Raw genomic sequence first — 13,194 nt, 5'->3', positions numbered from 1 at the left:
AGGTCAGTGAGCCATGCTATACCTGTCTCTCCCAAAACTTTCCACACTTCGATCGGTATATCATCTGGGCCCACTGCTTTTCTATGCTTCATCTTCTTCAAAGCTACAACCACTTCTCTCTTCTTGATTCGACGATAAAGGGAGTAGTTTCTACACTCTTCTGAGTTACTCAACTCCCCTAAAGAAGTACTTCTTTCATGTCCTTCATTGAAAAGATTATGAAAATAAACTCTCAATCTGTCTTTGACCGCGTTCTCTGTAGCAAGAATCTTTCCATCTTCATCCTTGATGCACCTCACTTGGTTTAGGTCCCTTGCTCTAGCTAGTTTATAGATATCCAACTCTCCTTCTTTGGTATCTAGTCGCTTATACATATCATCATAAGCCACTAACTTAGCTTCTCTCACAGCTTTCTTCGCCTCTTGCTTCGCTCTTCTATACCTTTCACCATTTTCATCGGTCCTATCCTTGTATAAGGCTTTACAACATTCCTTATTAGCCTTCACCTTTGTTTGTACCTCTTCATTCCACCACCAAGATTCCTTTTGGTGTGGAGCAAAGCCCTTGGACTCTCCTAATACCTCTTTTGCTACTTTTCGTATACAACTAGCCATGGAATCCCACCTTTGGCTAGCTTCCCCCTCTCTATCCCACACACACTGGGTGATTACTTTCTCTTTGAAAATGGCTTGTTTTTCTCCTTTTAGATTCCACCATCTAGTCCTTGGGCACTTCCAAGTCTTGTTCTTTTTTCTCACTCTTTTGATATGTACATCCATCACCAACAAGCGATGTTGATTAGCCAAGCTCTCTCCCGGTATAACTTTGCAATCCTTACAAGTTATACGATCCCCTTTCCTTATTAGAAGAAAATCTATTTGTGTTTTTGACGACCCACTCTTGTAGGTGATCACATGTTCTTCTCTCTTCTTAAAGAAGGTGTTGGCTAAGAAGAGATCATATGCCATTGCAAAATCCAAGATAGCTTCCCCATCCTCGTTTCTCTCCCCAAAACCATGGCCACCATGAAAACCTCCATAGTTGCCTGTCTCCTTGCCCACGTGTCCATTTAAATCTCCTCCTATAAATAACTTCTCCGTCCGAGCAATTCCTTGCACCAAGTCTCCAAGGTCTTCCCAAAATTTCTCCTTCGAACTCATATCCAACCCTACTTGAGGTGCGTACGCACTAATCACATTGATGAGTTCTTGTCCTATTACAATCTTGATTGCCATGATTCTATCTCCTACCCTCTTGACATCTACAACATCTTGTGTCAAGGTCTTGTCCACGATGATGCCAACACTGTTTCTCGTTCTATTTGTGTCCGAATACCAGAGTTTAAACCCTGAGTTTTCTAGATCCTTTGCCTTAAGACCAACCCACTTAGTTTCTTGTAGGCACATAATATTTATCCTTCTCCTCAACATAACTTCCACTACTTCCATAGATTTTCCCGTTAGGGTTCCTATATTCCACGTTCCTAAACGCATTCTACTCTCTTGAACTCTACCCTTCTGTCCTAGCTTCTTCAACCTCCCCCGCCTAATAGGATCAAAGTACTTCTTTTGTGTGTCATGTGTAAAGTTGATAGGAGCATATGCTCCCAAACAACTTTGAGTGGAGTCGTTCGAAAAGAAGTTTCTATGGCCCCTTTACTCATTTAACACTGCATCCGGGTGCCGATGGAGATACAGCGACCCTTGCTCACTTATCACTGTGCTTGGGCCACATAGTGCGCCACTTACGGGTGATGCCCTAGCTTTAGCGCGATTTCGTTCTGGATTCATTTTCATAAGGATTCGACGTAAATTAGGAGTGCTGGCTGTCGACTACCTCACGCCCTCCCCCTCCTCCTTTATCCGGGCTTGGGACCGGCAATGTAAGATAAACTTACACATGCGGAGTTTTTAAAGCATTATTGAAGCAATAAACTAAAATTCATGTAAAGTTTTTTCCCACTTTAATTAGTCTAGCTCTCTTGCTTTCTCCTAAGAAGACAGATTTCCATCACTTTAATTTCCTTTGCTTGATCTTCGAGTTCCAATATATATGGATATTTTTTTAGGGTTTTTATCACAAATTGTCCCTGAAATTGACCCACCCAATCAAGATGGTTCCTGAAATTGAAAATCGATCAATGTAGTCCCTGAAAATGGTTGTTGCAAATCAATGTGGTCATTCCATTACAATTCTGTTATAATTTCCGTTAAGTGCTGATGTGGCACATAAATAGATCCCACAAATTTAATTAAATATTATTATGTGAATAAAAAATATTTAAATAATAAAAAACAATTGTTATTTTTTATAATTAAAATCTTGAAAAAAAAAGAAGGAGATGATTGAACACTGTTCATCATCTTCTTCTTTTCCTATTCACAGAAATATTCACATAAATGATGAAATTGGAAGGAGAAATCCCAAACTTTTTCATAGTGTGGATTTTGGTTGTGGCATCACTATCCTACTTTCACACCGTCAGCAAGCTCACTTCTTCGGGCACCACTAGACTCCTTACCATCCTACCCGTTGCATTCTTCTTCTTCTACCTCCCTCTCAATCTGACCACCATGTTTCTCGGCGGCCCGTCCTCTTTCTTCCTCGCTTGGCTTGCCAATTTCAAGCTTGGGATTTCTCCTTCCAATGTCATCATTTACGTGAATAGGAGGGGAAGAAGATGATGAACAGTGTTCAATCATCTCCTCCTTCTTTTTTATTTTCTATTATTTAAATATTTTTTATTCACATAATAATATTTAATTAAATTTGTGGGACTCATTTAAGTGCAACATCAGCACTTAACAGAAATTTTAATGGAATTGTAACGGAAGGACCATATTGATTTGCAACAGCCATTTTCAGGGACTACATTGATCGATTTTCAATTTCAGGGACCATCTTGATTGGGTGGGTCAATTTCATTAATCATTTGTGATAAAAACCTTTTTATTTTTTTTATAGCGCATTAAAAGGTGAAATCATCCTTATTTTCCAATGAAAATGATGTTTTTATTTTTTTTTGAGAAAAAAAGGATAATTCAGATTAATTCATCTAAATTACAAAAATTTGATTAATTTTACTTGATCTTCCATTTTCAATATATATATATATATATATATATATATATATATTTTATAGGGCATTACGAGGTGAAATCATCCTCATTTTCCAATGAAAATGATGTTTTTTTATTTACTTTTTCTAGAAAAAAGATAAGATAATTCAGACTAAATTACTAAAATTTGAGATTCAACTTAAGTACATAAAGGAAATTACTATTGTTCTAACCAACTTAGCTAAATTCAAAATTACAAAATGCAGTTCAATGGATATATACCACCCAAATAATTTGACATAATATTTTTTTGTAAAGAAAGTATTATACTAATACATGATATTTTATACAAAAAAAACTTTTTAAAGAAGCTAATAAAAGGTGGATCTTATTTTTGTCAATTTGCTACAAGGAAAATCCTAGAGGGAACAATCATTGATAATGTATTCCATAATTATATAGTTATCAACTCAACTTTGCTAGTAGCATTTGAAAAAGAAGGTGAAAAGGAAGGAGGATTATACCTAAAAGCCCTAGGTCTTGAACATTTTGCAGAACTGAAGAAGGCCGATGAAGTTTCAAATGACACAACATCGAAAAGTACTGATGGGTGCTGATATTCTTTGACCAAGTCCTTTTCATCCCTAATCCTAATGCATGCTTTCTTGCTTCTAAATATCTTTTAAGCTTGTTTCTGCTGCTTTAATTTCCCTTTCTTATTTTAAAAAGAGGTAGCAAGTGTGGGCCTATTAGACCACAACAAGAAGAAATATTATAGTCATGTACGAATTATCACTAGTAAAAAAAATACTTTGTACGACATACGTACCTTCATTGCGCAAAGTCAAAAATCGTTGCCTAAGGGTTTGCGCCACGCAACCTTTGTCGCGCACTGACTGTCGCACCAAGGCAATGACCGTAGGGTTTGCACGACGAACAAGTAACGTGCGTCGCGCAAAAGCGGTTTTGTGCGACGCACATCCTACGTCGCGCAAAGCCACTTTGCGCAATGCACGTCCTGCGTCGCGCAAAGTGACTTTGCACGACGTAGGACGTGCGTTGCGCAAAACTGCTTTCCACAACGCAGAACGTCCATTGCGCAAAGTGGCTTTGCGCGACATAGGCATGTGTCGCGCAAACCCCTTTTTTTTATAAAAATTATTTTTGTTTTGGTCAAAAATAATTTTTTTTTGATAAATATTGTAATTAAATTCTAAAGAATAATTAATTAACCAAGCAAAAGTATTTAATTATAAAATATATGAAAATGTACATACAAGATGTCCGAACAAAAAGAAAAAACTACAAGTGAACTAGGTTTAATACATCAGGCTACTGGGTATCGGCAAGGCAAGGTGGCTCTGAAGATGGAGCAAGATGAGGTGGTGGTAGCGAGATTTGGAGGCCGGACATCTGTATGGTTTGTACAAGGTCTCTCACCGTCCCAGCATAGTTCCTCATCTCCTCGCCCTGGGCCCTCAGCTGCGCCCTCATCTGGTCACTCTGGGCCATCATCTGCGCCCTCATCTGCTCGCCCTAGGACGTTTAAAAACGTAAAAGGACTTCCATTCAGAGGTCAACCAGATAACAAGCACACATAACTCAAAATTATTCATCCCTGTAACTATGACTTTCTAATAACAAATCCATACAAACATGTGGAAACATAAAAGCACTTGCTACCCCATCAACAACTATTATGAATTGCTCACCTGAACATAGCAAGCCAATGTAACAAACAAACCAGAAAACCTATGTTCGAAAATAAACGGCTCACGGTGGAAATGAACTTTTGCGAAATCAAAGTGCATTTTTTTCTGTCATAGTATTACCTGCCTTACCTCTGGATGGGGTTCTTCAACTTTAAATTGCTCACCTGACAATTCAATGAAAAAAGTTCAATAATTATGAATTAAGTGCATAAACTCAGAACAACTAACTTGATTTACTTTTCATTAATTACACAAGCACCAACAACAAAAGATTGTTAAGATGGAGAACATGATCAGACGGGGAAGTATTTCTTGATGCAAACAACGAAAAAGAACATAAAAGCAAACATTTTCACTGAGCAAAAGATAACTAACCACTACGCTATCGAAAGAATGAGAAAGAATAATGAATTTATGAAAATCTTGCCCTGTAACCCAACGACTCCAATTAAGAGGGATTATCAGGACTTGCAACTTGTCATAGCCAGCAACCACATTGGCACTTGCAACAGCACGCAATATGTTTGCTCTAGCACCCTTAAACAATGACTTAGCACCCTCGTTTTTTATATTTTGCTTAAATGCATCCAAAGAGCTACCATATTTAACTGCTGCTCCTTAGGTCATCATCATCCGTGGCGCACTGTGTCAATGGGGGTAAGAAGCTAATCTAGCACCAATCATAATTCCCCATCCCAACAAGAAAACAAGAAGCTAGCAAAGAAGCTATCATGCAGGCCACCAGTTAAAACCACAGGTTTTAGAGAATCGTACATTCCAAGGTAAAGTCCACGATACACAATAATTCCAACACAACTAAACCATTAAACTACCTTTCAACCACCCTTCTTGGCAGCCTTGGCATCACTTGCCAAGCATTGACCTCGTATTCAACGGAGCAATTACAAAAAATATGCAATTATTTTTTCATGACCTCACATACCAGAGAAAAGTTGATGTAATCTTATTCAAGAACTGTGACCAACTCACTCAGTTAGTTTACACTCTCACTCACTTCCTAGTTTGTTTCTCCGTCATTTGCTCTAGGATTGTGACTAGACAACAACATAAGTAGTTATCTACTACTTATCAACTTGACAAACACCAATATTCTTAACAAACTTACGTCTTATTAAGAAATTATTAGTTTTTAACTAAAACGAATCTGTAAATTATCAAGAAGATGTCAATGGCAGATCCATAGGGAGAGTTTCTTTCTTTGTGATTTGTTGAGGGTCCAAGTTAGAAACCCCCACCTTCAATACATACTATCATCCCAACCATCCCATCACTATAAGTTTAGGTGTTGAGTATCTTTTTCTATACAAGCGACAATGGAAAGACATAATCAGACCTAAAGTCTCAAATGCAGAAATAATTGTTCTTAATCACTTGAGTTTAAGTTCGCTGTGAACCTACAAAACAGTGAAGAAAAAACGGGTATCATCCTAGCTAAAGTCCTAGAGTGAAAATAATCAAACAGGACAATAAAATCGAGAACAAATACTCTTAACTACTTCAGTTACTAAGATCGACAATGAAATTATTTTACTCAATATTCTCATCGTAATCAAATCACAATCGTTAATCATAAATTTTACAAGTCCCCACCCAGCATGCGCATTCAAAATGTAGTTCATATGCCAACCTTGTCAAGTTTTTCTTGTACCTGGAAACATATTGATACCAGTCCAAGGATCTCAACTCATGCAACTACAAAACACTGAGGGTGGATGGATGGGGGCATTAATGTCATGGTCCCAAACGAACAAAAGAGATGATGCTATTGAAGATGGATGCCAAGAAATAATTGAACAGTGCCCAGAAATTGTTAGCATTTTCCTCCACGTTCATACACAAAACACACATAACGAAAAAAGCAATTTGACCCTAAACCAGAACCAACATCCAATTTTATTTGGAGATTTCAACAAAGTACTCAGATATCAACATGCAATTTGAGCCTAAACCCTAAATAACAAAAACCCATCGAAAATCAGAAACCCTTACCTTGATTTTGGGACTTGATTCGCGTCGGCTTCGAGAGCGTGGTGGCCCGTCGTTTAGAATGAGGGGGAGAGATTCGCGTGGTGGTCTACGGGAAAGAGAGAGGGAGAGATTCGCATGGTGGTTCAAGATTTGGGGTTCACTAATAACAGTCAAATCCGGTGAGGCTCAGACCTTAACCTGCTTGCAAGATCAGATATGGCGGTGGAGGAAGATGAGAGGAACAACAGAAGCAAATTTGGTAAAATTGTATTATATTTTTCTAACTGTTCGAAGTGAGAGACCATATGGCTTTATAGGTAACCAAATACATATGTGAAACCTGCCACAAGGCAATACAAAACAGAAATTGTGAACAAACTTTCCTTACAGAATTACAAAATAGCAAAATAACCCTTCAACCTAACTCACTTATTACATTTAGTCCCATTTCCTGATACTTGTGATCGAAGTAATCACAAGATCATAACAATGCCTTCCCTTTCAGAATAACCTTGTCCTCAAGGTTACACTGTAAAATCTGGAAATCGTTTCTAGAACTCGTCAAAGTCTTCCCAAGTTGTATCAACAACTTCCTTTCCATTCCATTGCACTAGAAGTTGAACCCCTGTTGCATTCCCCTTTTTGTACATCCTTCTAGACAGAATTGTTGCAGGTATTTCCTAAGCCAGGCCATCATCGGTCACCAGAGGTTGTTCAATCTATGGAATCACATTATCTCATAGCTGTTTTTTAAGACAGCTAAGATGAAACATCGGATGAATTTTTGACCCTTCAGGTAGCTGCAATTTGTATGCCACTGCACCAATCTTCTCAAGGATTGCATAAGGACCATAAAACCGTGGTTGCAGCTTTTGATAGTTATGGTTTACCAAAGATTGCAACTGATAGGGCACCAACTTCAAATAAACCACATCTCTAACATCAAATTGTCACTCGGTCCTCTTTTTGTTCGCCTGCACTTTTACTCGATTTTGAGCTAGTTGCAGGTTACTTTTCAACACAGCTAATAAGCCATCTCTTTCAATCATACTCTGTTCCACAGAATCCACTTTGGTAGAACCAATCTCATGTGGAGCAATGTGAGGTAGGGAATAACCATATACCAATTCAAAAGGGGTGTACCTCGAAAAGGTGTGGTAAGCAGTGTTAAAAAACCACTCTGCCCATGGCAACCACTGAACCTACTTCTTGGGCTGCCCTCCAACAAAACACCTGAGATATGTCTCCAAACATCGATTCATCACCTTAGTTTATCTATCAGTTTAGGGATGATAACCCAAACTCATACAAAGCTTAGAACCTTGGAGTTTGAAAAACTCTTTCCAAAATGCACTTATAAACACTGGATCCCTATCACTCACAATGGAAGTAGGCATACCATGCAATCAGAAAACATGTTCTATGAACAGTTGAGCAACCATAGATGCATTGTAGGGATGAGCAAGTGCAATGAAGTGGCTATACTTGGAGAGCATGTCCGCAATGACCATGATAACTGATTTGCCTTTGCAATTAGGTAGTCCCACTATAAAATCCATACTAATATCAGACCAAACCCTTTGTGGTAAAGGTAAGGGCTGTAGCAATCCAGGTGGTGCAATGGTCTCAAACTTATTTTGTTGGCATATGGCACACTAGCCACAAACTTCCTTATATCCCCTTTCATCCCTTGCCAATAAAATCCCCTTTTGATCCTTTGATAAGTTTTATTCACACCTTGGTGACTTGATATTGGAGTGCAATGGTGTTCCTCCATAAGCTTGGTTATCCACAGGGAATTTGGGCTAATTACTGCCCTCTTCTTATAGCATAAAAAACCATTATCAACAGAATATTTTGCTAAGACAGATTTGGTATCATTAAATTTGTATGCAGTGTCCTCATTGATCTTGTCCACAATCCAAGCATTACTCTCATTATATTTCCTTAATTCATCCATCCACCCAAAGTAAGGGTAAAATATGGCAGTTAATACCATAATGTCCTCAGGAACAATATCATGATGATTTGGAATTGGAGATAAAGAATCTGCAACGGTGTTTTCATTTCCACTTCTGTACTGGATTGATAGGAGCATATTTATGCGACTTAGTTGGCTTGTTCTTGTGCATTTATGTCGTGTTTCCTTAGTTATTTTAATGTTTAAAGTCATTTTCGTGTGTTTTCAGATTTTATGGACAAAGTAGGCAAGAAGATGCATTTTGGAGCATTTTGGAGCAAAATGGAGCTTGGAATGCATGTCACATATTTGGGCCAAAGTGGATGGACGAATTTGAGAAATAAAGAGGCCAAGAATGTGAAGAATTATGGTCCAAAAGATGAAGAACTCAGCCCAAAAATTTGTCACCCCAACTTGCCTTCATTGCTATGCAAAACAACATAGAATTCCCTTTGGATTCCCATGCCATGCTTGATCACTCTTGTCCCCTACATAATTTCTGATTTCATGCTTCAATTCATTTAATTATTACACTTAATTGCTTGATACCTCTTGTTCCCTTCACCCACAAAATTTTATACAACTTTCACAACCATAACATGCACCAATTGATGCTCCATCATTCACATTTAGAATCCCATGCCTTGTGTACCACATGTTGCTGCACCTTTGACCCATTTATTGACACATTTTCACCTCCCTTTCCATCTCTATGCAATGTACACAATCATTCATGCCCCCTAGCTACAAGACTACTCCATTTTACCCTTCACACTTTGCATCATCACTTCATTTTCACCCTTGGACCATTGCACACCACATACACTCTTTGCCGTGCATTCTCCCTAGCCTAACCTGATTCTCTAAGGTTTTTGGGGCCTATATATACATGTTTACACCCTTTGGCAAAGGGTTCACACTCTCATATTCACCATTCATCACAGAAATTCGTCCATACTCACCCTAGGTAGCAAAACACCCCAAAAACACCATTCTAGTGCCTAGAAAACATAACAGCCACTCCACCTTCTTCCACCCTCTTTGCCTAGTTCTCCACCACCCTCAAACCCTCAAACACTCCTCCACACTTACCCTAAACCTTTCCATACCATTCCCCATCCATTCTACATCATAAAACTACCCAAAAATCCGTCCACAAAGCAATCTGCCGCAAGCAAGCAAAGGAGAATTCTTGGATGCACTTGCTACCCAAGTTGGAGCATTTTAGGTGTTTTCTTTCCTTTGATTTTAATGTCTAATTTTATGTATCTTTGCTTTGTGAGTATGAGGAACTAAACCCCTATTAGTTAGGGGGTGATTCGAAACCATGTTCATACTTGCAATATGATTTGATTACATCCAGTTGTGATTCATAAGTTGTGAATTCAATTTACTTATCCGATCGTATAAAAAATGATTTGTGTATGTTGGTTGAGAGTGCACGCTTAATTTTCATGCATGAATTTAACGCTAGAATATAAGGGAGTTTCACTGAATCGTTATGAACTTATATTCACAAGTAGTGAAGGTTGCTAGTCACAATCACGTTAAGTAAATTCTTGGCATAAGTTTCATGCAAATCATAGTAACGAGTGCCTCGTCAATGCTTATGTTTTTCATAGAACTTAATGATTCTTGCTTGTATCTCTATTATGCAATTCATGTAGGGAACTTGTAGGGAATGTTTTGGGTTGTCGTATGCAATCATCCAATCCAATAACTTGTGGAAAAACCGAGGGTTAATTAGTGCAATTCACGGTTAATTTGGGGCGTTGAGTATTCATAGCTTATCGAAAAGCAACTGGAAATCGTTTTGTATGCAAGTGTGACATGTGTGGAGAAGAACCTCCTAGCTAGCCTTCCATCCATAAGTTTCATTCAAATTCATTTTACAATCTGTTTTGATTCACTTAAATTTGTCTAAGAATTTGTTTACTTTGTTCTTGTCTTAATTTAATTATTTTCGTCCAAAATCAACCCCATCTTATTTCTTTGAGTCATATTAATTAGAACTTGTCTTAGATTATGTTTTTAAGTGTTTTAGTTCATTAGAAAACCAAAATTCGTCCAAGTTTGTGTTAGAGTCCCAAAACTGCCCAGATTGTGTGTTTAAGGTAGTTTTGAGTGTTTAGGGGGTTGTTTTGAGTCTTTTGGTTTGTTTTAGTGTTTTAAAGTATAGTTTTGCATTCTTTGAGTCTAGTTAGTGTTTTAAACTTTGTTTTTACGTTTTCAAGTCAGTTTCCAAGTGATTTAGCAATCCCTCCTAATCCCCGGCCTAGAACGATCCCTACTTACATACTTTACTACAATTGATAAAAAGAGGGTTTAATTTGTGTGCTTATATATTTCGCATCAAATTTTTGGCGCCGTTGCCGGGGATTAGCAACTTTGCTAATCTCTTGGATTGTTTTCTTTCGAATTATTGTATTTTGTTTAAGTTTCTGTTTAAGTTGCTGATTTGTTTTGTTTTCTTTGTTTTTAGGTACTAGATTATGACCCGTAGCTCACAACCTGTTCGTGAGCATATCTCCGACTTTGACGGTGATTTTGAGAGGACTTTGAGAAGGAAGAAGAAATTGCAAGAGTCTAATCCTCCTAGTCCCGAGCCTAAATTAGAAGAGCAAGAAGTTGAGGTTGAAGAGAAGGCCACGACACAAGTGGGTGGAGAAGAGCAAGGTATAGCCATGGACAACCGTACGCTCAAGGAGCTTGCCGCCTCGGGTTTGGATAATGCCGCACCATTGTGTATCCAATATCCCATGGCTGCTCAAGGTAAAACCGAAGAGTTCGAGTTAAAGTCAAGTTTGCTCCACCACATTCCAAAGTTCCATGGGCTGTCCATGGAGGATCCGAACAAACATTTGAAAGAATTTGAAGTGGTGTGCTCAAGTATGACTCCGGTTACCGTTGACGGAAGTATTTTAAAAATGAAGGCTTTTCCATTCTCTTTAATGGACAAAGCCAATGATTGGTTATACGAGTTGGCTCCCGGTACAGTTACATCTTGGGAGAGTATGAAGAGGGCGTTTCTGGAGAAGTTTTTCCCAACTTCTCGCATCATTCTTCTTCGTAAAAAAATAAGTGGAATTCAACAAGATGAAGGTGAGTCTTTTCCTACATATTATGAACGATTTAAATCACTTGTTGCTTCTTGTCCACAGCATCAGATGAAGGAGGAATTGCTTTTGCAATACTTCTACGAAGGGCTCCTACCACTAGAACGTCAAATGCTCGATGCCTCGGCGGGTGGAGCATTTGTAGACAAAACGCCCATGGCTGCAAAAATCTTGATTGCTAATCGAGCATTGAACGCTCAACAATACGAGGGTGTAGGCCAAAGAGGACCCCCACGGCAACAAGTGCATGAGGTAAGTTCCACTTCCAATATTCAATCTTAGTTAGCTAATCTTACTTCTCTTGTTTCACAGATGGCCGAGGGAATGAAGATTCAAGGACCCATGGTGTGTGGCGTATGTTCTATCCAAGGACATGCATCCGAAAAGTTTCCTCAACTCATTGATAATGGTGGATGGGAGAGCGCTAATGCCATTGGGTTTCAAAGCCAAAATCAGCCAAGACATGATCCATATTCCAACACGTATAATCCGGGGTGGAGAGACCATCCAAACTTCAAATTGAGAGAGCCACAACAAGCCCAACCACAAGGAGGCTTTAGGCAACAACCCTCGGGCTTCTACAACAAACCATACGCACCCCCTCAAGTCCAACCACAATCTGCCCCAAATAATTCAGGTAATGCTTTGGATAATGATACACTTGTTAAGTTACTAACCACTTTAACTAATGGGCAGGAAAATCAAAACAAAAGAGTGGACCAACTAGAGAAACAAATGGGGCAGATTGCCGACGTTGTTGGGCAGATTAGAGACCAAGGAAGGCTTCCTAGTTCTACCATTCCAAACCCGAAGGGAGGCTTTGAAAGTGCAAAGGCCATACTCTTGAGAAGTGGAAAAGAGATTGGGGCAGGTTCTTCATCAAAAACAGGTCACAAAGAGGATGAAAAACTTCAATTTGAGGAGGAGAAAGCATGCCCACCGACGGCAAAGGTGGACACACCTATGCCGCAAGCCCCCATGGCTCCAAATCTGTCCAATTCATCAAATAAGGGTAAGAATGTGTTAAATTCAATTCCGACTAATGTTTTTCCTTTGAATGTCCCCTTTCCTAGCAGATTTTTGCAATCAAAGAACGAAGAGGAGGAAAAAGATGTTCTAGAGACATTTAGAAAGGTGCATGTCAACATTCCCCTCCTTGATGCCATAAAGCAAATCCCGAAGTATGCCAAATGTTTAAAGAAGCTTTGTACAACAAAGAAACGTGTCCGGGAGAAAGCGGTGGTACATGTAAGTGAGAATGTCTCCGCCATCTTGCAACATAAACTACCCCCCAAATGCAAAGATCCGGGGAGTTTTACAATTCCGTGTGTCATTGGTAATACCCGTTTCAAATCTGC

At 38.9% G+C, this 13,194-nt stretch overlaps 1 long non-coding RNA gene across 1 annotated transcript; it reads right to left on the bottom strand.

The window, feature by feature from the left end:
• Positions 1-4,287: 4,287 nt before the first annotated feature.
• Positions 4,288-7,054, bottom strand: LOC108175119 (uncharacterized). Its single transcript, XR_001791943.3, has 3 exons — positions 6,782-7,054; positions 4,892-4,935; positions 4,288-4,595 (listed from the first exon to the last, which is right to left on the bottom strand). It is a non-coding gene; the product is annotated as an uncharacterized lncRNA (long non-coding RNA).
• Between the last annotated feature and the right edge of the window lie 6,140 nt (positions 7,055-13,194).

Source organism: Malus domestica, chromosome 15 (assembly GCF_042453785.1).
Source record: "Malus domestica chromosome 15, GDT2T_hap1".
NCBI lineage: Eukaryota > Viridiplantae > Streptophyta > Magnoliopsida > Rosales > Rosaceae > Malus > Malus domestica.
This window is presented reverse-complemented; position numbering and strand designations above follow the sequence as displayed.